The sequence below is a fragment of the Eurosta solidaginis genome, chromosome 1 (assembly GCF_040869045.1).
Source record: "Eurosta solidaginis isolate ZX-2024a chromosome 1, ASM4086904v1, whole genome shotgun sequence".
Classification (NCBI taxonomy): domain Eukaryota; kingdom Metazoa; phylum Arthropoda; class Insecta; order Diptera; family Tephritidae; genus Eurosta; species Eurosta solidaginis.
Genome location: NC_090319.1, coordinates 169902635 through 169928545, shown reverse-complemented (window position 1 = coordinate 169928545; position 25911 = coordinate 169902635). Strand labels below are relative to the sequence as shown.

Genomic DNA, 25911 nt, shown 5'->3' with positions numbered 1-25911 from the left:
CTATGTTGCTCGGAGCAGGGTTCATTGGGGTTACAACCGCTGGAAGTGGGTTACGTTGCGTTCTAATCGCGTTCGTGTTGAAATTCATGGATTGTTGAGCAGACTCGAGAGCTGCGTTGAGCTGGTCCATGTTGTTTCAAATCGTCCCCATCTCCCTCCGCATTTCTTCCTGCGAGGCCCGGAAAAGCTGGTGTAACACATCCACCCACGAGTCTCCACGGGGAGCTTCGGTAAGGATCCCTGGGTTATGCGCCCTATCGCTTGCAGCTTCTCCAAAAGTCCCATGGTTCAATGGCAAAGCATCAGCTCCGTCCAGTGCATATGTCGACACATTGGTCATTAGCCCCGAGGTATTATGCACGTTTATCAGGGGCGAGTTCAGATTGCTGGTGCTTCCTTGTCTATCCATTTTTTCGTGCTGGTCATTTAGGTCCGAACTTGCATTCGTCCCCGCGGGACCTCCATCTCGGCCACCTTCTGGGGTATGCACCACCAGGGGACGCTTAGCCTTCGAAAAAGCCCCCTATTATTGCTACCCCGGTACTGGTTTCCTCTAAAATTTCCAGCACTCCCAGACGTAGTATTCCGCCCAAACGACTGGTCATGCGACATTATAATCAGGAAAACAAATTTGTAAATTGTTAAACTTGAGTATTGGTATTTCAACAAAAAACTTCCATTTAAAGCAAAACGTAAGTCAGTTAGAAGTTAAGGAAAAAGGTCCACCCCTGGGGCTGATTGGGGGTGTTGGGGCCTTCTGTCAATTCAACCTGGACACCCCTCCTGCCTCCGCGGCAATGGATGGGGCGTTCCAGAGGCCGTTCCCCAGACTCGTCGGACAGGAATGAGTGCCGCTTTTAATCCCAGCTCAACCCGTCACAATCCAAGTGGTATTCTGTGCTACTTCCTGAGACGTGGGATGAGCTGGAGTCCTTACAAGACACACACACCATTCATGTTAACAACACAAATTCGATTCGGCAAATAAAAGGAAAAAAATATTTAAAAAATTCTAAACATTAAAAAAAATAAAACCCCAATTAGCGGACACATATATAATGTTGCCAACAAACTGACAAGGAAACTGAAAAATAAACAAGAAACAAAACACGATAAACTCCGAAATAAACGAAATGACATCTTGGTTAACAACAACAGCAAAAGCGATGAGTGGTTTGTAAACAAAACCAAAGTAGAATTTCCAGCTGATATAAAAGCTCTATTATCGAAGGGTCCAAAGTTCGCGATCCCAATAGAAAATAAGAGCTTTCCATTATTCAAATACATAGCTGACGGTGAGAATTTAAACAAACACACAAAACCAAAGAACAACAAGAGGAAGCGCGAACAAAATTAGCAATATTGATAAAAGATCATACAACAACAACACGGCAAAGTGCAATAGATCGGGCAGTACTAGATACAGTGGGACGTATACGTAAATTTCTAAATAAAAATGGCAAGATTCGTATTTTAACTTCTGACAAGGTAAACAAAACTGTAGCAATGGAACTCAATGACTATAACAATAAAATTGATGAAATATTAAATGACCTGACGATGTATAGAATGTATAGATGTATAGAATTCAGATCCCACTTTAAAATTATAAAATAAAAATAATAGTCTTGTAGATAAACTTTTTAAAACGGAACTAGTTTCGAAGGCAGATAGAAATAAACTTACGACTACAACGGCACTACCACCACGGATATATGGATTGCAGAAAATCCACAAAGAAGGAACACCATTAAGACCAGAAGCTCGGCCAAGGGATCACCAGCACACGCACTCTGCAAATACGTTGCAGATATTTTAAAAAACGTCACCACCAGTTCATTATATAATATATAGAACACAGAAGACTTTAAAGAAAAGATCAATAACTCTTATATTTATGACGATGAAAAGATTATATCCTTTGACGCAGTTTCATTGCTCCCTAATATACCGACATCTAGCACTTGACATAATAAGAAATAAGTGGCCAACAATAGAAAAATATTCGAAAATGCCTAAGAATATGTTCATAGAAATATTAAAGTTCTGCATTAAAGATAATCGGTATTTTAAATATAATGAAACAATATATACACAACTAAAAGGATTACCGATGGGATCATCAACCTCCCCAATAATTGCAGATATTGTAATGGAAGAACTGTTGGAGAATGCGATGAACAAATTAGCACGAAAACCAAGATTACTAACTAAATACGTGGACGATCTTTTTGCAAAAATCAATGAAAACGAGGTACAAAACATACTTGACGCACTAAATTCTTTTGACAAAAAAATATTAAATTCACTACGGAACTCGAGGACGACGGAAAATTACCCTATCTAGATTCAATAGTAATACGACGAGGAAATCAACTGAAGTTAATGTGGTATAATAAGTACATAACATCGGGTAGAATTATAAATTATTATTCTAAACATCCGAAAAACATGATCATAAATACGGCAATGGGCTGTATAAGACGAATGATGAATATTACAGATGACACTTACAATAATGACATAGAAAATGAAATAAAGATATTGTTAAAAGCCAATGATTTTCCTAATAAAATTATAAAAACTCTTTTAAAAAGATATAAATCACCAAATAGTCAACGTAGAGAGGTAAACCCGAAAATGTTCAAGTCGTTAACTTATGTACCTAAATTATCTGAGCGCCTATCAACATCTGACATCTATAATAAAGAAGATATTAAAATAGCACACAAACCTATGAGCACTTTAAAAAGTATGTTTAACCAAACGAAATCGAAAATACCGCAAATGGAAAAAAGCAACATTATTTATCAAATTCCGTGTAACGGAAACGACAAAGAATTATGCAACAAAGTATATGGTGGAACAACTAAATCTAAATTAAAGACTCGATTAGCACAACATAAATCAGATTTTAAATATTGTAATGATTTAAATATAAATAACCAAAAAACCGCACTTACGACCCATTGTGCAACGAGAAAGCACTGCCCGAATTTCGAAAAAACAATAGTACTTCAACAAGAACAAAAATATGGAAAGAGATTCACACTGGAAATGCTGCATATACTAAACACACCAATTAAAACAAGAATTAACTACAAAACAGATGTAGCAAACACCGCGCTCTCCTATAGGCATCTAATAAAAAACAAAAATAGTTAACAACTCTACGTACAAAGGGAAAGACGTGTCAAAAATGTATGTTTTCAATGTTTAAGAAGTTTTTTTTAACAATTGTTAATTGTTGTTTGATGTAAATTATATGTTATTTTGTGTTCTGTTTGTTTATAGTTCACCCTGAGGACGGTTGTCGTGCATAACCGAAATATATTGTTAAAAATTTAAAACATTTAAATTTAAAACATGAGACCTCAAGCCGGCAAATAAAAAAAAAATAAAATTTATGAAATAGAAAGGTCGCCAAACTAATATTTACAAAAATGGAAGGCACGCCGTGAGCATACACCGACTACAAATACTTCAAAATGGGATATGCAGAAATAAGGAACAACTATGTAAAAGCAAGAGCAGTGATAAATAAATATCAAATTACATCAAAGAAATTAGTGAAAATTAGATCTAGTATTAAGTTTCTTTTAAAATGCAGAAAGTCAAAGCTTATTCCAAAATTTATAAAAGATTCGACTAGATGTAATAAATTATTTTCATTTGACCGTGAGAACGCGTGTGAACACCACCAATTTTGTAAATTTAGTAAAAAAAAACGTTCTTGTTGGTTTATTGTGGACGAATATCCGAAGCATGGAAGCGACCTATAAATTTCCCGTTTAGGTCCTGGAGATCATACAACGCATTGCCTATTCTTCGGCGCACTCGACACTTAAGGTATTTTGGCAGGAATTTGGCGTTAATGCCCTGTTTGAAGTTACTCAAAGCAAAGTTTTTTCGGAAAACTTCCTGACCTTCCTTGTAGTTGACTTGCCTAGAGCGCTTGTTATAGGTGCTTATTCCCCTATCCCTTGCCTGGTCTAAACTACGGATTTGCTCACGAATATTTATCAACTTGTCGGCTCTATTTGCTATTGTAACCTGGTCTTCTCTAAGGCTGTCGAGTTTCTCTAAAATACTGTACTCGGAGGCATGTTGAACCATGTTTTGACCATATAATGCGAAGTATGGAGAGCACTGTATCGCTGTATGGAAATCACTTCTCAAGACTGATAAAATTTCGGGTATATGCTTATCCCAATCGGTATGGTCTGGTTTATCCTTCAGGAAAATTCTTATTTTAGAAACAATTTCTCTATTAACTCGTTCTGAGGCGTTCGCTTGAGGAGAATATAACCCCGTCCTCACGTGTGTCACCCCATAATTTTCTAAAAATTGTTTCATTTCTTTCGAGATAAACTGTTTAACATTGTCACTATGAATAAATTCAGGTACCCCTACAGCTGGAAAAATTTCTGAAGCGAAGTAATTTATAACGTTAACAGTTGTGGCTCTTTGCATGGGCTTTAGCCAAACATACTTTGCAAAATGGTCCAGAACTATGAAAAGAAATTCATTTCGCCGTTTGCATCGCGGATAAGGCCCTAGAAAATCGCAATATAACCACTGAAATGGCCTTTTGGATGCAAAGGTATTCCCTATAGGTGCTCTTGACTGTTGGTTCGTGGATTTTACCGCTTTGCAGGTTTCAAACCGCTGGACGTAGTCCCTGACGTCCTTAGCCTGCTGTGGCCAGAAGTATTTTTGCCTAATGCGTTCCAAGGTTTTCTGCCACCCCCCACGGTAACCCTGGTTGGCCTCATGTGCCAATCTCACGGCTTCCTCCGTTAGCCCCTTCGGCAACCACAACCGCCATAGCGAGTCTTCTTCACCTTCCACACCCTTGCGAAATTTAACCCTCTTGAAAATGACACCATCCATTACTCTTAAGTCCGGAAGCGACTCCTCGTTTTCCGTGACGGTCCTAATCAAATCTAGATATTCGTTATGTTAAATTCGGGAGAGACTAAATCTATTTCCCCGGGTGTCGCAATGAAAGTCAACTCGTCGGCATCAAACCGCGAAAGCGCATCGGGTACTACATCCAGGGTGCCTTTGCGATGCTCTGTTCTAAAGTCGTATCTTTGCAGTAGAAGCGACAACCTCGCCAGCCTCCCGCTCAATTCCTTTTGCGTCATCAACCACTTGAGACTGGAGTGGTCCGTGATAATCCGAAACGGTAATCCTTCAACATAGGGTCGGAAGCGCTTCACGCTGACTATGGCGGCGAGACATTCCAGCTCGGTTACTGTATAATTGCGTTGAGCATTATTCAGCTTTTTCGAAACGAACGCGATTGGATGCTCAGCGCCCTCATCATCGACCTGGAACAACACTCCGCCAACACCTATTTTGGAAAAATCGGGTTGGGCCAAGACAGGAGCGGAACTCAAGGCTACTTTAAGTTTTCCGAAGGCCTTTATAGCTTCAGCGGTAAGTTTGAAGGGGCCTGATGACTTACGAAGGCAGTCGGTCAAGGAGCCTGCCAAGTCAGCAAAATTGGTAATAAATGCCCTGTACCAATTTGCCATGCCCACAAACCTACGCACCAGCCGAGGGGATTTAGGGATCGAAAAGTTTTGCATCGCTTCTATTTTCCCTGCATCCACTTTCAAGCACCCGCTGCCTATCAAGTACCCTAAGTATCGAATTTCTTTTTGACAAAATTTGTTCTTCTTCACGTTTATTGTCAGACCTGCGTCGGTCAAACACTCTGCCACTTCCGCCAGCAATTTAAGGTGGTCTTCAGGTCGTCCAGGTGGACGAAGATATTCTCCCGTAGAGCGAAGGGATTGCCTTGTCCATCAGCCTACTCATAGTCTGCGGTCCATTGCACAGACCTTTAAGTGGTACAGGGGCCTCTCCGGAACCGCGAATGTTGTTTTTTCCTTGGAGGACTCCGTCAATTTGATGGGAAAGAACGCGTCCTTCAGATCAATGCCACTAATAAACTGCGTATCCTTCAGTCTGCTCAATAAGCCGTTAATATGAGGCAGCGGGTATTAGTCTTTCTTAGTTACCGCGTTGACCTTTCTGGAATCTATGCACAACCTAATTTTACCTGGTTTCCGGACCAGTACCACAGGACTACACCACGGAGACTCGATTCCTCTATAACTCCCAATTCGAGTAGCCTTTCTATCTCGCCAAAAACTTCGGCTTGCCTCGGTGGCGAAAGAGGGAAATGTTTCCTTTTTATAGGAACAGCATCACCAGTGTCAATGTGATGCTCCACTAACTTTGTTTGCCCAAGACCTAACTTTTCAAAGAAAGGAAACGCCTCTATGGCTTTCTGTAAATCTCCTATCCGGGTTGGTGACAGATCATGGAGATTAAGTTCTTCGTCCTTTTCATTGCTAACCTCTAGGCACTCTACACTCTACACTCTCCAAAAATCAACCCCGAAGTAAGCTTCTTGGATAAGTGAAGGAACAAGGTAAAAAGGAATAACCTTTGTGGTATTCTTGAAGGTGACCGGTAAAGATATCGAACCTAAGATTTTTTGCTTGTTGCCACCCGCGGTATATATGAACGCATGTAGGGGTTGATAATCGAAGCCGTTATCTTTTAGAAATTCTTCACAATTTTTCCCAGGATGTAGACGTTGGCTCCCGAGTCCAATAACCCCACAATAAAACTGTCTTTGATTTTTGCATTAACGAGAGGCCTTTCATCCTCCGTAAGCATTAATGTGGTGGTTTGCAGCAATCTACGCTCCTGTACTCTCCGGTGATATCTTTTCCTGCACCTCAAATATTTTCTGATACCGGTTGATTTTCAAAGATCGCATGTCTTATTTGCTCATACCTATGTTCCCTTTCTTCTAGATTAAGTGAAAAATGCGTCTGGCAAGCGGCATCCCTATGCTGGCGTTGCAGAATTCTTGTCGTTTCGCCCATCGCGGATGAGGACGTTTGACTGTCGGATTCAGAACTATTGGAATTATCCGTACTGTCAGGGAAAGTTACTATTAACTTTGGGTATTCTTTACTCAGGGTACTACTACTCCTCGGAAGCAGCCCTGTACCTGCGAGACACCCACCCTCTGGTTCAGCGCACGGGACGACGCCTCGAGCACTGGTTCGTATGGGGGCTAGGACACCGAACGAGGTTCCCCCGTCTTCTCTCTCGGGTACTGGTTTCCCTGCCTGCGATGGTCTCTAGGGTATTTTGGAGTAAGTACTCCCTTATACCCACATTTAAAACAAAACGGAATCCCAATGGGTTCCTCGCAGTAAATATAAGAGTGCCCCATAGCCTGACAATTCCAGCACTAGATTTCTGAATAGTCCGGTTTCCTGGTGCGTCGATACTCCAACGGCTCTATCTGTGGGTCAGCTTCGCAGTCCTCGCCTTCCATCCTCATCGTGCGGGCCTCCTTCAAGTGACGTCCCGAGTAAGTGGTTCCCAATAACTTGCTTTCCTTCAGCACTTGTTCTCGTCTGCGTGCTACGTCGCGTAGATCATGAAGGGTTTTCACTTCCGCGTTGAAGAGCATCAGCTTAAGACTACTTTTGACGTTCCTTTTTATGATGTCAATCAGTAAGACCTCTGACATTGGTTCTCTTAAGCGCGCATTCAAAGAGACTAAGTCCGTGTGGAACACGTCATAGCACTCACTTAGCTTCTGCTTACGCACGGAGATCTCCATCATGATCTCGTAGTCACCTTTCAGAGTACCGAACTCTTTCTTTAATGAATAGCACACAAATGCATATGTCGCGTTTAGGTTTTGTTTCGTAAACAACCAGTACCACCCTTCGGCTCGCCCAGAAAGAAATAGGTAGAAACTAGCCATGATTTGGTCGTCAAGACATTGTGTACGCTCACACAGGGTGTTTAGCTTAAACAGAAAATCCGCCTCGCTTCCAGTACCGTCGAACGATATTTTCCACTCCTGGGGTTTTACAACTATGTTGCTCGGAGCAGGGTTCATTGGGGTTACAACCGCTGGAAGTGGGTTACGTTCCATTCTAATTGAGTTCCTGTTGAAATTCATGGATTGTTGAGCAGACTCGAGAGCTGCGTTGAGCTCGTCCATGTTGTTTCGAATCGTCCCCATCTCCCTCCTCATTTCTTCCTGCGAGGCCCGGAAAAGCTAGTGTAACACTTCCACCCACGAATCTCCACGAAGATCTTCGGTAGGGATCCCTGGGGTATGCGCCCTATCGCTTGCAGCTTCTCCCAAAAGTCCCATGGTTCAATGGCAAAGCATCAGCTCCGTCCAGTGCATATGTCGACACATTGGTCATTAGCCCCGAGGTATTATGCGGGTTTATCAGGGGTGCGTTCAAATTGCTGGTGCTTCCTGGTCTATCCATTTTTTCGTGCTGGTCATTTCGGTCCGAGCTCGCATTCGTCCCCGGAGGACCTCCATCTCGGCCACCTACTAGGTATGCACCACCAGGGGACGCTTAGCCTTCGAAAACCCCCCCTATTATTGCTACCCCGGTACTGGTTTCCTCTAAAATTTCCAGCACTCCCGGACGTAGTATTCCGGCCCATTCGCCCAAACGACTGGTCATGCGACATTATAATCAGGAAAAAAAATTTGTAAATTGTTAAACTTGAGTATTGGTATTTCAAAAAAAAACTTCCATTTAAAGCAAAACGTAAGTCAGTTAGGGGTTAAGGAAAAAGGTCAGAATTCACCCCCCCCCCCCACCACCACCCCTTCAACTCTATTATAGACGACGATTGGTTTAAATATATATATATATATATATATATATATATATGTCTGTAAGGTGCGTTGTTTGATGACATTTCAACATGAGTGCGCACTTCAACTACTTCTGGTTACTTTGATGACCGTCACCAATCGCCTTTGATGTAAAGTGCGTTGTTTGATGACAGTTATCAAAGTGAAAATCGGAGGACAAAGTGATGAGTTTGGTGACAGTAATCAAACTACTCACCTTAGGTAAAATGACGTTTTCGGTGACGGTCATCAAACTAAGCATCTTAGCTTAAAGTGCGCAGTTTGGTAACATTTCAATTGGGGCAGTTTCATGACTGTCATCAAAGTGTATCAGTGTTCCTTTTAAAAATTGACAATGTCAGGACAAACCCTATTAATGTTTGGGTCTCTTCTGAGCTGCAATAGACGTGTAAAGCTGTCATTAAAAGTCACAAAAAATCGCATGTCCGCTTCTTGAGATATTCGAGGTCAAAAGTCGCGAAATTTCGTCTTTCGCAAATATCTCGCTTCCTATGGCTTACTCGCGTTTCATGCTCATGACGAAGTTGGACATCATGAAGTTCTCCACAAGTCCAACCTTAAGTATTTTTCTGTGGGCTCAACCAATTCTGAGTTAGAGCGCGAGCAGTCGCCGATATTTTACATCGACCTAGACCAGAGATTAATGGAGCGAATTAGTTCAAATTTTGTATTTGGACTAAAACTGCTGTAGCCAGCAACGGGGAATACAAATTTTGAAACAAAACATTCACTTTTACATAAAAATTGCTGTGAAAGTAAATTCAACTCTTTATTGTGCGCTCTACCATTTACTATGGCTCATAGCAAGTAAAAAAATATTTGTGCATATCAAATTTTTTAAAAAGATGATAGGGATTATGAATCTATTTGATCTTTTTTGTCACACGCTACTGCCATTGCATGCGGATTATTTCCATAAAACTTTTCGACGATACCTCAATTATTAACGAAGTTACAGCTCCCAAATTTTGGCGAAATACTAAGTCGCCAAGGGGCGGAGCCACGCCCATTTTTCAAAATTTGTATTCCCTGTTGCTGGATACCCCAGTTTTAGTCCAAATACAAAATTTGAACGAATTCTCTCCATTAATCTCCGGTCTAGGTCGATGTAAATTTTCGGCGATTGCTCGCGCTGTTTAGTTTAACCACGAAATATTTAAATCTTTACATTTAATACCATACAATTATTTAATACCTCTCACAGTTTTTACTCTTTTCAATATTCCTTTCCATACTTCCAAAATGCACTCTCGGTCTAAGAAGCATTCATAATCAGTTGTCAAATTCTACATAAACTTTAGGTGACACAATCGTGCTTCATGATTCCACCTTGTATAATTGGGCTTCATGCTTCCACCTTGTATAATTTGACCATGAGTATCGAACAAAATTATCGAAAACATTTAACGCTTCTATATTTTTGCCATATGCCTAAAGGCCCAACCACAATCGACTTTTGCGTCGATTTAGCGGTGGCGTTACTTTGATGTAACGTACGTTGCAAGTTTAGCTGGAGTCATTGCTGCCGTTTGTCGTATCGCTGTATCCGTATCCCTAACGTAATCAGCTGTTTATCGTTACGACGGTAACCAAAACCAAATTGGTTGGCTACGATACGGTTACGACTTTAGCGGCACCAATAATCGATTGCATTGATCCTCATAAGGTTGGTCGAATCAGCTGTTAAAAGGTTACCGATACGGTTACCGATAAAGCACCAATGTCTCCAGCTTTTGCCTGCCACAATGAACGCAAAACGAAAACTCAAATTTAGATTTTTTGACATTATAAACAATAAAATATATTTTTTTTGTCTTGGAAATTGAAATATTATTAGAATGAAATAAAACAAAAATAAAAGTTCAAGTTTTGTGAAAGCTGCAAGAAATTGCACAAATGAACTGACAGTGCAAGTGAAAATGTAAGTTTTGGAATCTTGTTTTGTTTCTTTGGCGATGGCGTTGAGTTTTTTGTGGATTATGAAATTAGGAATTGGATGTGTGGGTTCAAAATCAGCTGGTGACTTAACGTAAGCTCCAAGGCAACGCAAAATTCAATTGTGTTCGCCGCTTAAGTCATTTGAATGGGAAACGGCTGAAAAGCAAAAGTGCGACAAGTGTTTTTTGTTTTTCGTCCTACAAAGTTTCTAGTTCGTATAATTATAAAAACAAAATAATTAGAAAGTTAAAAAAAGCAAAAATCGATCGTTCTGAGCACCTTTGCTAATTTCATAATCAGGTAACAAAAGCGATATCTGCCTTGAAAATGGTGGACGCTTCGGAATCAAAGAGGAATGTTTAGGTTTTTACCCCTCGTTTTTCTTAAATTGCCTGAAATGGGAGAGGGTTTGACAAATAAGCTGTAACCATTGGAAAAAGCCTACTCATAATGATAATAAATAAGAAATATTTTCCACAGTTTATTTCTTCCGTTGGCAGTTGTTTTAGTAGATAGGATACTCGTACAAAAAGTATGCAATAAATGGGACCTTACCTTCTCTATGTAATAAAAGCCAAGGGGAAATGAAGGAGGATGAGGGAGAAGAACAAACAAAAGTGAATATCCTTCCGATGTAACTCTTTTAATTTTTCAGTATATTAGTATGCAAATTTAATGCATGCACTTTATGAACACTCCAAAGAATAAAAAATAAAACACTTCAGTATTTGCTTTTGTTAGCTTCGAAAAAATCAACTAAAGATTCAATACATCTGTACAGCTGCCTTAGTTATGCCAGACAAAAAATATGTCGAATAAACACCCTTTGGTGCAGAGTACAATAAAGATTAAGATATAGAAAAGGCTTATGTCAAACGGTTTATAGTGAACAACAATTTCGTTTTTGCTAACCGTCAAAATTGAAGTGGTATAATATGCTTTCTTACTTAAAAACATTCGGGCACCTTCATAGTCATAATTAAGTAGGTTCTTAAATTTAGATGCAGCATTTTGACGTTGACTTCAATGGGAAATCTGTCAAAAAAACTGTAGCTAAATTTAAGTTCTGCGACGTAGTTGCACAGAATGAAGAAATTTTGAGCTCGTGAATGCGCAATCTTCTAAGTGATTTGTGATGAGTATCCATGATAGAAATATAGGTAGCGCATTGCGCATGTAAAGATTATTCTGCTGTTTTTTTATGGGCAATTATTACGTCATTTTCCTTTAGCTCTTGTTTTTCCCCTCTTTCTTTCATTCACTTAAGTAGGCAACTGTGACGTAGTTGCGCAGAACGTAGCAATTTTGAAGTCGTGAATGCGCAAATTGGGTGATTTATTTGTGATGACTATCGAACAAAAGTATCGAAAACATTTAACGCTTCGATATTTTTGCAATATACATACCCACATACCAGAGCTGTAAAAAGATTGAACCAATTGTGTGCATTTTCTCAGCATTTTTCAAAAATTTTTAATTTTTTGGTTGGATATTATAAATCTCCATTCCTGAATGGCTTAAAATACTTTAACTCAAAGCTAAAGTGTGTGTGTTATTGAAAGGTAAAATATAATTGGTAAAAGTCTAGTTGAGGGGTTGACTGCTAATACGCGTCAAAAAATATCGAGAGCGGTGTTAAAAGACGTGCATTAATCTCGAGAATAATAATCCGAATGCAGAAAAGAAAAATTGTATCTCTGTCCGAAGATATTTGTAGTTGAAGTTTGAGATTTTCATGTGGTTGATGTACCCACAAAAAAAGTTGTGAACATAAGTGTTTTGCGCGGATATAGTTTTGGTCTCCATACCGGTGTTGTACCCACCCAGGATAATTTTTGGTAATTCTTTACGACAGCATGACACTGCTAATACGCGTCAAAAATATATAGAAAGGTGTCAAAAGACGCGTATTGATCTCGAGAACAATAATCCGGAAGCGGAAAAGAAAATTGTATCTCTGTCCGGACATGTTTGCAGTTGAAGTTGGCAATTTTAATGGGTAATAGTCTAGTTGAGGGGTCGACTGCTAATACGCTACCAAAAATATCGAGAGAGGTGTCAACAGACGTATATTAATCTCGAGAACAATAATCCGGTGGCGGAAAAGAAAAATTGTATCTCTGTGCGGAGATATTTGCAGTTGAATTTGGCTATTTCCATGTGGTTGTTGTTGTGTTGTACCCACAAAAAAAATTGTGCATCACCGTGGCGGCAGCCACGGTTAAATCACACACCCGGACGTGGCATGGCGTAGTCCAGGATTATTTTTTATAAGCGCGGCCGAAGGCCGCCAATGCAGAAAGGTGTTCTGCGCAAAAATACTATGGATCCGACCCCCGGTTTCGGAGGTACCCGCGGGTCTTTTTTTGGTTTTTCGTTAATATTTTTTGAACGCGTTAATATTTTTATTTTCCGCCTTCGGATTATTAATACTGATGTCAAGACGCGTCGTTTGACTTCCCTCTCGATATTTTTGATAGCGTATTAGCAGTCGACCCCTCAACTAGACTATTACCTTTTAATGGGGGGACTCATGAAAGCATATAAACTTATAAGGTGTAAAATTATATCCATTTACACACGCTGTTATATGAACGCACCTAGTAATACTCTTGATAAACTTGATTGTTTATCAGCTGTATTATTGCCGAACAAAATTTTTTTGATTGTTATACAAATTAAAAAATGCCAATATTAAGTGAAAAATCAAAACTAAAACGCATTTACTTGCTGATGTTGGAGATTTCTGATGAAAATGCCTGCTGTAATGTCTGCAAGGTTGCATTGCTTTGAGTTTACCGCGTTTACACAATAAAATGCGCGCGTAAATTTATACAAATTGTGTAAATGATTTTTCATACAAAATTTGACAGCTCGTTTACGCACTAGATAAATTTATACGTTTACACACTTTATAAGGCATTTATACGGTTACATGAGTCCCCCTAATGTGGTTGTTGTTATGTTGTAACCACAAAAAAATTGTGAACATAAGTGTTTTGTGCGGATATAGTTTTGGTCTCCAAACCGGTGTTGGACCAACCCAGGGTAATTTTTTATAAGCGCGGCCGAAGGACGCCATTGCAGAAAGCTGTTCTGCGCAAAAATACTATGGATCCCACCCCCGGTTTCGGAGGTACCCGTGGGTCTATTTCGGTTTTTCTTTAATATCTTTTGAGCGAGTTAAAATTTTTATTTTCCGCCTTCGTATTATTAATACTGATGTCAAGACGCGTCGTTTGATACCTCTCGATATTTTTGTTAACGTATTAGCAGTCGACCCCTCAACTAGACTTTTACCATGTAATTCAATATAGAGTGTGAATGTAGAAACCATTCCCAATCTTCAATGATTGTAAACTTGAAATGAATGCACACTTTTTTCATTCAGTACTAAATACTTTTTCTCCAAGGTTATTGTTTTGTAAAAAGGCGTAAAATTGGTCAATAGGAAAAATAGCTCCTTCAAATAATTCAAGTAGTTTAATATTTAAAAATTCATGAGCTTAACATCGGCTTATAATTATTAAAAATCAATTATTATGTTTGTTTAAGAGCAACTGAAAAGAAACAAGCCTTTACTGGTATATTGCGATGGTACCATTTCGAAAACAAACAAGTAGTTAATTATAAACCAGGAAAGACTTAAATCATCTTCATGGTGTCCGAACATAAGACATACAAGAAATAGTACTTCATAGCAGATTTTGTATACTTCGTAACAGAATTTCATTTAATATTCAGATAGTTACAATTCATATTCAGAATTCCATTTCATATTCAGAAAATCACATTTCATATTCAGAATTTCCATTCAGTATTCAGAAAATCACATTTCATATTCAGAATTTCCATTTCATCTTCAGAAAGTTACAATTGATATTCAGAATTCCCCTTCATATTCAGAAAGTTACAATTCATATTCCGAATTTCCACTTAATATTCAGAAAATTTCAATTCATATTCAGAATTTCCATTTAATATTCAGATAGTTAAAATTCATATTCAGAATTTCAGTTTCATATTCAGAACATCACATTTCATATCCATAATTTCCATTTCATTTTCAGAAAGTTATAATTCATATTCAGAATATTACAATTCATATTCATAATTTCCATTTCATATTCAGTAAGTTACAGTTCTTATTCAGAATTCCCCTTCATATTCAGAAAATTACAATTCATATTCAGAATTTCCATTTAATATCCAGAAAATTTCAATTCATATTCAGAAAGTTTCAACTGATATTCAGGAAGTTACAATTCATATTTAGAAAGTTACAATTCATATTCGGAATTTCCATTTAATATTCAGATAATTACAATCCGTATTCAGAAAGTTACAACTAATATTCAGAATTTCAATTTAATATTCAGAAAATTACAATTCATATTCAGAATTTCCATTTCATATTCAGAAAATCACATTCCATATTCAGAATTTCCATTTCATTTTCAGAAAGTTACAATTCATATTCAGAATATTACAATTCATATTCAGAAAGATACAATTTATATTCAGAATTTCCATTTAATATTCAGCAAATTTCAATTCATATTCAGAAAGTTTCAAGTGATATTCAGAAAGTTACAATTGATATTCAGAAAGTTACAATTGATATTTAGAAAGTTACAATTCATATTTAGAATTTCCATTTAATATTGAGATAATTACAATTCATATTCTCAATTTCAATTTCATATTTAGAAAATCACATTTCACACTCAGAATTTCCATTTCATTTTCAGAAAGTTACAATTCATATTCAGAATTTCCATTTCATATTCAGAAAATCACACATCGTATTCATAGTTTCCATTTCATGTTCAAAAAGTTACAATTCATATTCAGAATTTCCATTTCATATTCAGAAAGTTCCAATTCATATTCAGAATTCCATTTCATATTCAGAAAATCACATATCTAATTAAGAATTTCCATTTCATTTTCAGAAAGTTACATTTCATATTCAGATTATTACAATTCGTATTCAGAATTTCCATTTCATATTCAGAAAGTTACAATTCTTATTCAGAATTCCCCTTTATATTGAGAAATTTACAATTCATATTGAGAATTTCAATTTAATATTCAGAAAATTTTAAGTCATATTCAGAAAGTATCGCTCTCTTTCTTTCATTCGGTCAAGCAGTCAGCTGTGACGTAGTTGCGCAGAATGAAGAAATTTTGAGCTCGTGAATGCGCAATCTTCTGTGTGATTTGTGATGAGTATCCATGATGGAATTATAAATAGGGCATTGCGCATGTAAACATTATTTAGCTGTTTTTTTATGGGCAATTATTACGTCATTTTCCTTAACTCTTGTTTTTTCCCCCCTTTCTTTCATTTGCTTAAGTAAACAACTGTGACGTAGTGCGCGGAAGGTAGCAATTTTGAACTCGTGAATACGCAATCTGGGTGGTTTGTTTGTGATGACTATCTAACAAAAGTATCAAAAACATTTAACGCTTCGATATTTTTGCAATATACATACCAGAGCTGTAAAAGATTGAAACAATTGTGTGCATTCTCTCAGCATTTTTGAAAAATTTTTGATTTTTTGGTTGCATATTATTAATCTCCATTCCTGAATGGCTTAAAATACTTTAACTCAAAGCTAAAATGTGTGTGTTATTGAAAGGTAAAACATAATTGGTAAGTCTAGTTGAGGGGTTAACTGCTAATACGCGTCAAAACATATCGAACAATAATCCGAAGGCAGAAAAGAAAAATTGTATCTCTGTCCGAAGATATTTGCAGTTGAAGTTGGGGTTTTCATCTGGTTGTATAGTACCCACAAAAAAAATTGTGTTAGTAGTGCAGTTTAGGGGCCCCACCCTAAAGTTGGGCCAAGATCTTCGAGTGAGGTATCAAAAGACGCATATTAATCTCGAGAACAATAATCCGAAGGCGGAAAACAATTTTATCTCTGTCCAAAGATATTTGCAGTTGAAGTTGGCGATTTTCATGTGGTTGTTGTTGTGTTGATACCCACAAAAAAAATTGTGCATCACCGTGGCGGTAGCCACGGTTATACCACACACCCGGACTTGGCATGGCGTAGCCCAGGGTTATTTCTTATAAGCGCAGCCGAAGGCCGCCAACGCAGAAAGGTGTTCTGCGCAAAAATACTATGGATCCCACCCCCGGTTTCGGAAGTACCCGCGGGTCTTTTTTCGGGTTTTCGTTAATATCTTTTGAACGGGTAAAAAAAAGTTAACTTCCGCTTCCGGATTCTTGATCTAGACTTGAATACGCGTCTTTTGATACCTCACTCAAAAGAAAAGGCCCAGTTTTAGGGTGGGCCCCTAAACTGCACAATTACCCAAATTGTGAACATAAGTGTTTTGTGCGGATATAGTTTTGGTCTCCAAACCGGTGTTGGACCCACTCAGGGTAATTTTTGGTAATTTACGACAGCATGACACTGCTAATACACGTCAAAAATATTTGGAGAGGTGTCAAAAGACGCGTATTAATCTCGAGAACAACAATCCGAAGGCGGAAAAGAAAAATTGTATCTCTGTCCGGAGATATTTGCAGTTGAAGTTGGCGATTTTCATGTGGTTGTTGTAATGTTGTAACCACAAAAAAAATTGTGAACATAAGTGTTTTGTGCGGATATAGTTTGGTCTCCGAACCGGTGTTGGACCCACCCAGGGTAATTTTTTAAGAGCGCGGCCGAAGGCCGCCAACGCAGAAAGGTCTTCTGCGCAAAAATACTAGGTAATTGTTAATCTAACTTACAACTGCTAAAACTCGTCCAAAAATATCAGGAGGTGTCAAAAGAGGCGCTTTGCACCCAGGATCACGAATCCAAGGGCGGAAATTCAAAATTTTATCTAGTTTCGGAGTTATTTGCAAACAAAATTGAAAATTTTCATGTGGTTGTTGTTGTTTTGATGATTTTGTAGTACCACAAGAAAAACTGTGTGTATAAGTGTTTTGGGTAATAGTCTAGTTGAGGGGTCGACTGTTAATACGCTACCAAAAATATCGAGAGAAGTCAAAAGACGCGTATTAATCTCGAGAACAATAATCCGAAGGCGGAAAAGAAAAATTTTATCTCTGTCCGGAGATATTTGCAGTTGAAGTTGGCGATTTGCATGTGGTTGTTGTGTTCGTACCCACAAAAAAAATTGTGCATCACCGTGGCGGTAGCCACGGTTAAACCACACACCCGGACGTGGCATGGCGTAGCTCAGGGTTATTTTTTATAAGCGCGGCCGAAGGCCGCAAACGCAGAAAGGTGTTCTGCGCAAAAATACTATAGATACCACCCCCGGTTTCGGAGGTACCCGCGGGTCTATTTCGGTTTTTCGTTAATATCTTTTGAACGAGTTAAAATTTTTATTTTCCGCCTTCGTATTAGTAATACTGATGTCAAGACGCGCCGTTTGATACCTCGATATTTTTGTTAACGTATTAGCAGTTGTTGTTGTTGTTGTAGCAATGCCCGCCCCACCTAATAGCCACGACCGATCACAAATTGTCATCAATATCCTCTAACGGGAGTCCAAGGAAACTTGCCGTTTTAACAGGGGTGGACCATATGGAAAGGGGTGTTAGAGGCGTTGGTTCCACATTACAATTAAAGAGATGGTTGGTGTCATGTGGGAACACATTGCAAGCGGGGCATACATTTTGTATGTCGGGGTTGATTCTGGATAGGTAAGAGTTTACGGAGATGACTCCTTAAGCCCCTAGGCGGTGCTGGTTCGTCAATCAGATGTCTGTTGGGATGCCCAGGAACTGTTTGGTCAGCATCTATTTTCTCTCCCTGAGGGGGGGTATTCTCGCCTCATTATGCAGATGGTGTTCTGGGGACATAAGAAGACAGCCCGTGGCGATTCTGAGAGCAGTATTTTGGCAGGCCTGCAGTTTCTTCCAGTGGGTAATTTTTAGGCTTGGCGACCATATGGGTGACGCGTAGCACGTAATCGGCTGGCTAGTTGCTTTGTATGTAGTCATGAACGTTTCTTTATCTTTTCCCCAGGTACTGCCAGCGAGGGACTTGAGGATTTTATTACGGCTCTGAATTCTCGGAACAATTGCGGCTGCGTGCTCACCAAAATGTAGATCCTGATCAAACGTCACACCCAAGATTTTAGGGTGTAGGACAGTCGGTAGTGTAGTGCCATCGACGTGGATGTTCAAAATGTCCGACATTTGGGACGTCCATGTTGTAAATAAGGTCGCGGAAGATTTAGTCGGTGATAATGCCAGGTTTCGCGTGGCGAAAAAACTGGAGAGATCAGGGAGGTAGCCGTTTATTTTATTGCATAGCGCATCGATCTTTGGGCCTGGGCCTGTGGCCATTATTGTGCAGTCATCGGCGTAGGAAGCGATTGTCACTCTTCCGGTGGTGCAGGTAGCTTAGATATGTATAAATTAAGCAAAAGTGGGGATAGGACACCACCCTGTGGCACCCCTTGTTTAATTCTCCTTGGTTTTGATGTTGCGTTTCTAAATTGCACCGATGCCTGCCGACCACCCAGATAATTTGCGGTCCACCTTTTAAGACACGGGGGAAGGGTAGACCCTTCCAGGTCTTGCAGTAACGAACCATGGTTGACCGTATCAAAAGCTTTTGATAGGTCTAGCGCTACGAGTACTGTTCTATGGTGGGGGTATTGATTCTAACCGCAATTTATCTGGGTGCTAATGGCATTTAGCGCGGTGGTAGTGCTATGGAGTTTTCTGAAGCCATGCTGATGAGGGGCTAGCTGCAAATTTGCTTGGAAATAAGGGAGCAAAATGGCTTCAAGCGTCTTTGCCACTGGCGATAGGAGAGATATCGGACGATACGACTCACCTATGTTAGCTGGTTTCCCAGGCTTTAGTAGCGGGACCACCTTGGCCATTTTCCATTTCTCGGGTATGACAAAGGTGGAAATAGACAGGTTGAAGACATGCGCTAAATACTTGAAACCCTCTTTCCCTAGGTTTTTAAGCATCGACATGGCTGGGCCCACTGCTTTGGATGGTTTAGCCCGACCAATGGCGTCCTCAACCTCTTTAGCGGTGATGGTGATTGGTGACGCGCTGAATTCGTGTTTATGTGCGTGTCTATTGGCTCTCCGTCTATCTTTGTCGACCGAAGGATGCATTATATATTGTCGGCAGAAAGCGCTCGCGCATTTTTTCGCATCCGACAGCACTTTGTCGCCAAAGGCGATGGAAACTTTGTCTTTGTGCTTAGTCGGAGTCGATAGGGACTTTACGGTGGACCAAAGTTTACCCACACCGGTAGAGAGGTTACAACCTCTTAGGTGCTCCTCCCATTTCGCCCGCTTGTGTTCGTCCACAAGCAATCTGATGCGTTGGTTTATATCCCTTATTTGGGGGTCGCCTGGATCAAGCTGTCTTATTAGGTCACGTTCTCTCGCTAAGTTTGCGGCCTCCGCCGGGAAGTGGGGCCGGATTTCGGGAATTCTCCCGGCGGGAATGAAACGTGCCTAGGTGGATTCATGACCTTGCGGAAGGCACCCTCCCCTTGGCGGGCATCAGTCGGGATAGGGAGGGCAGCAAAGCGGCTGTCTGTAAAAGATTTATATTCTTCCCACTTTCCTTTTTTGAAGTTTATGAAAGTGCGTTTTTCGATGACGATGAAGTCGGCGGTACATGTAAAAAAAGAAAAAAAGTCAGTTTAACTCTGAACAACTAATTTACATCAAATTCGTACAACACATTTCAGGTAAAATAATTTTGGATTTTTTCTGTTTTTACTACACCTTTTTCAGTTTATATTCAGAAAGTTTCAATTCATATTCAGAAAATTACAAATAATATTCAGAAAATTACAATTCATATTCAGAATTTTCATTTCGTATTCAGAAAATCACATTTCATATATAGAATTTTTCCCCTTCATATTCAGAAAGTTACAATTCATTTTCCGAATTTCCACTTAATAATCAGAAAATTTCAATTCATATTCAGAAAGTTACAATTCATTTTCAGAATTTCCATTTAATATTCAGATAGTTACAATTCATATTCAGAATTTCAGTTTCATATTCAGAAAATCACATTTCATATCCAGAATTTCCATTTCATTTTCAGAAAGTCACAATTCATATTCAGAATATTACAATTCATATTCATAATTTCCATTTCACAAGAGTTTCGTAGAGCTGCGGATTGAATTGAAATTTTCTGAATATTAAATGGAATTCTGAATATGAATTGTTACTTTCTGAATATGAAATGTAAATTCTATATATGAAATGTGATTTTCTGAATACGAAATGAAAATTCTGAATATGAATTGTAATTTTCTGAATATTATTTGTAATTTTCTGAATATGAATTGAAACTTTCTGAATATAAACTGAAAAAGGTGTAGTAAAAACAGAAAAAATTCAAAATTATTTTACCTGAAATGTGTTTTACGAATTTGATGTAAATTAGTTGTTCAGAGTTAAACTGACTTTTTTTCTTTTTTATTATATTTGGTATGGTGTTAGCATTACCATACACGCGGAAGTGTCACTACCATTAGTTTAAGCAGAAAAAATCCAAAATTATTTTACGTGAAGTGTGTTGTACGAATTTGTTGTAAATTAGTTGTGCAGAGATAAACTGTTTTTTTTCTTTTTTTTGATTTGGTATGGTAATGCTAACTTCCGCGAGAGCTTTAAAAAAATATATATAATTTTATCTGTTTTTGTTTTTTTTTTATTTAAAGTACTGGGCCTTCGAGTTGGAGTTTTAAAAACATCAATAAATTATAAGTAACTGAAAAAATTAATTGAATGTACGGCTTGATAACTACAAAATTTATTTAATCTACGAGTAAAGATCATGCAGGAAGAAGATCTCGGCAGTGGTCTTATATTATACGAAGTTTTAAGTAAGTGATTAAATCGTATTGTATTGTAGATTAGATACTGAAGAAAATTAAAAAAATAAGGGCTACTGTAATTTCATGTTAAAAAATATATTAATACTTCTAACTTTACTAGGTCTCGAGAGTAACGCATTTAATGATGTTCCACCACGACCGCTTGAAGACGAACTTGAGAAAAGTATTACTGAGCTAGATAAGCACTACATTAGGACTGAAGGTCCTAAAACAGCGGCTGAGATAATAAACAGCTTGGATGATCCGGAATTGGATGCAAGCTTGGAGGGCAAAGATTTTGAAAATGGTGGCCTCTCTTCGTCTTTTGAAGTATGCCCCCAATCCCTATCACTTGGAGATCCTAACAAAAATGGGAACGACATATCTTGGAACCATTCAGGAGAATTTTCTATTGAAACTGACTTAGACAGTTCAGATCAAATAAACATTCCAGCGTTCACGGGAAATATTGATGACAAGGACTTATGCGCCCAAGCAAGCACACGAAAAGCTAAACTTAACTTTTGTTTTTTTTGCAAAAAAATGCAAACGGTCATAAGCCGTCACCTAGAAAAAGTCCACAAAAACGAGTCTCCAGTCAAGAAATTCGCTGTTCTTCCTAAAGGTTGTTTACAGATTTTGCATATAGTCAACAAGGTCTAATATCACTGCGAAATTATCAAAATCTATGTTAAAAACACTGCAAACACAAAAAAAATCATATTTCTCAATTTGCCGATCTCGCCTTCTCATTCTTTTCGTAGTTTTACTATTTTTATAGCCAGCTATGCTTCGCATACGGGTATTATAACTTTGTAACTCCCTAAAGGAAACGAGATAGATTTAGGCTTCCATATATCAAAATTATAAGCATCGAAAAAGAAATCGTTTGAGCCATGTCCGTCCGTCCGTCCGTCTGTATGTAGGCACGATAACTTGAGTAAAAATTTAGATATCTTAACGAAAGTTGGAATGTATATTGGTTTTTACACCAACTGGTTTCGTATTTAAAATGAGTAAAATCGGACAATAACTACCCCATTTTTTCAATATCAAAAAACGTCAAAAATGCTTTAAATCAGATTCTGTTCAACACACACGGCTCAAATTTTGTACATAGGGTGTCCAGTGAAACAAAAGAATATTTTTTTTGAAATTTTTGGAAAATGGCCGTGGCACCGCCCCCATATAGATAAATGAAATTGCAAATTTTGGAGAGCTATAACTTATAGAGATATTAAGATATGGATACTAAAGTTGCCTGGTATTGCCAAAGTTCTTAATTCCGCCAAATGTCGTAAATCGGGTGATGACCATCTCCACTTTTACATAAAACTGTTTAAACGGTGTTAAATCATTGTTCGAACTGTAATATTTCTGTTATTTTTCATTGAAATAAGCTCCATTTAAAACTTTGCAATGAAAATATAGCCAATATAATATTATTTTGATAATTTTCAAAACTGGGCGTGGCACTGCCTCTTTTTCGAACTCGGCTATCGAGGCTGGTAATGAGGTGAAACTCGAAAACTAATTAAGACAACCAAACTTTATGGGTGAATTGGATATGTCGATGGGAATAGTAAAAATTAACGAAATCGGTTCATAACCACGCCCACTTCTTCATCAAAAAAAAAAATATTCGAAACATACATATCTACAAAGTAGGCGTGGCACCGCCCACCCCTGCTTCAGATTACATATCATAAACTTTAGAAGATATAATAAAATTGTTTGTCATTGATGGAGGAATAAATATAAATATATATGAACAAATGCGTGGTGGCAACGGCGCGCACCCACGTATTTGTTAAAGATTAGGTTAAGGCGAAAAAAAGGAAGAAAATAAAAACACCAAAAGGATTTCGTATTAATAAAAGAATTCACAAAGTGCTTTTATTTATATAAATACAACAAGTGTTAAGAAAAGGTTTAACAAATGTTGTGGAAAATGATATATATGTGAAAATAATTTTGAAAAGTTGAACTTACGTGAACGGGCGATTACGTGTTCCTTTGCTGGCTGCTGGATTAAAAGAGGACGAGACTCTTTTCCACATGAGCCGATGAACCCACGATACAGCCACTTCGTTGGGTTTCCCGGCAACAAAGTTGCTGTACCACGGGCTCACAGCGGTAAACGTCAAGACACATACGTACTACCACTCACACATGCCTGTGTGTATATCACAAGAATATGCGGGTGGTAGTAACGAAGAAAATAAAACAAAGAAAGTTATGTTACGAGGGGGGGGAGATATATTTAGGCCTGTGGCCTAAACATCCGGCCCCCTTGCCGTAAGCAACAAAGAAAAAAAGAATGAAAAGGAAAAAAAGGAATGACACGCGATCGCACGTCCAGTAAGCCGTTATGTCGATGTGCAGATGCGGACTGCACGCACTGCACGTCGCACGATGGACTTCGTGTCTCGTTGTCCTGAGAAGAAAAAGAAAAGATGTTATTAAATACACGTACGTGGTTTTAAATTCCGTGCTGTAATTACTTAGTTCTAATGAAACGCTCCTATTTTTGGCAGGCTCCTGAGACCACCAGCCCGAATACGGTCGGTTGGGTCAGGAGACCGCCAACTGTTGTTGCTGGCGTTCCGCTCACCATCAGTTCGGCGTATAGATCAGCGCCGAGTGTAAGACGAACTGGCGATGAGCGGTAGAACTGCGGATCTGCAAGCCGCATAAATTCAAATGGAACGGCAACCTTTGCATCCACATTGGATGGCGGACTCAACCGATAGTGGCCGTTGACCACGGCGGCTTGGGTAGTGACACGAGTCGTTGACCCGAACTTGCCGCGCAGAATAAGGGTACATTGCCCTGGTCCTTGGCGCTCTAACTGCAAATCGCGTACCAGCTCTGCATCGACGATGGTGCTGGCGGCGCAGGGATCAATGATCGCACGTACCAAGTGTAGGTGCCCACGCGATTCGACGCGTACGATGGCCGTCGGCGCAATGGGCACGAAAGACCGCATGATGGGCGCTGGAGTGGCTGGGAGCAGCCGGCCGGTTCGGAAGCCTTCCGGTGTACCACGCGATAGTGCTTGCATATTTTGGGCGTCAGAATGATATGGCGTCGATTTATCTCGCCGCTGCTGTCTGCCGCGTTTGGATGACTTGGTCGGGCCTCCTTGGAGTCCAATGTCGTGGTGCCGCCAGTTGTTTCGTTCGTTTCGACGTTTGTTTACTATCGCCGCGCTTCTTTCATGCTGTAACAGCGGCCGGAAACTGCGCATCCCATGGTTGACCGTTGACGGTCTTGTTGTCACCGTTTTACTTATTTCTTCCTCCGCCTTTGCTCTCTCCTCCTCCATTTCTTCCTCCTCCACCTGCTGAGCCCAGGATTTAGCCGTTCCCGATAGGTTGATTGACAACGCGTCGTCGGACGTGTTGTCGTCGCCATTTGTGGCTGTCTCGTCGCATACCGGCTGACGCTCATCTAAATGAAGCGTGGTGTGGTGCTTCTCTTGGCACCTCTTGCAGCGATACTTGCTGCTACACTTGTTTACCCGGTGGAAGGGTGACAGACAGTTCGGACAGTACTTATATAAAAGCACTGCCCGCAACCTCTCTTCTGGAGATTTTTTCCGATATTCGGGACAGATTCGTAGACTATGGTCCCTGCCGCAGAGCTGGCAAGCGACGTCGAAACGCGTTGCGCCTCCCTCTGACTTGGCCAGTAAAGTTTGGTAGCGGGTCATGATCTGAAAGAATATTGATATCATTGATCATACCCAAATTGAGGTTGGCGGAATGTTGTTTGGGTGGCGTAAGCCAAAAAAAATATTATCTCTCATATATTTTCGCAAGAAAAAAAAACATTTTATTGAAATAAAAATTAAGGGCCATAAGTAAAAACGAAGAAAAAACGGATTTAGCACGCATCCATACGATGTGGCTGGTGCTTTAGCGCCTCTAGTACATCCCTGCAAAAACGCTCTCGTCACTCCACGTCATTTGACTAGTCATTTTACCAGGTCATAGGTTATATTCCTAGTCACACTTGCATGGGCGTGATTGGGTTTTGTGACCAAATTTTGTAGGGATTTTATAATTTATTTTATGTCGGTAGCTGTCGCCGAAGTAGTCCTAAAGATTTATTTTGATTTGTGGTGAACTTTGTTTTCACAACAAGTGGCCTGCCACCACACGGAACGGTTTCAAACCTGGCTGAAAAGGTATTAAAAAGTTGCACTTCCACCATTCAACATTATTTTTGACGTGTATTGTCGATAATGTTGGATTAAGTATTTTAAATCTCGACCAAATGAATGATTGGTCGAGATATGTAATACGCGACATGTGTGGCGTATTGTGCTCGATATGTCGTGCGGCATGTAATACGTGACGTGTAGTGCGCGAGATGATTGCTGCG

The 25911-nt window shown here is 39.3% G+C and overlaps 2 long non-coding RNA genes across 2 annotated transcripts in view; one reads left to right on the top strand and one right to left on the bottom strand.

Annotated features, from left to right (window-relative positions):
- Positions 1-25911, bottom strand: part of LOC137239696 (uncharacterized) — a 98616-nt gene that overhangs the window by 5360 nt on the left and 67345 nt on the right. The window lies entirely within an intron of this gene.
- Positions 12097-23642, top strand: LOC137236935 (uncharacterized). The gene is made up of 3 exons (XR_010948713.1): positions 12097-12234; positions 21367-21531; positions 21644-23642. It is a non-coding gene; the product is annotated as an uncharacterized lncRNA (long non-coding RNA).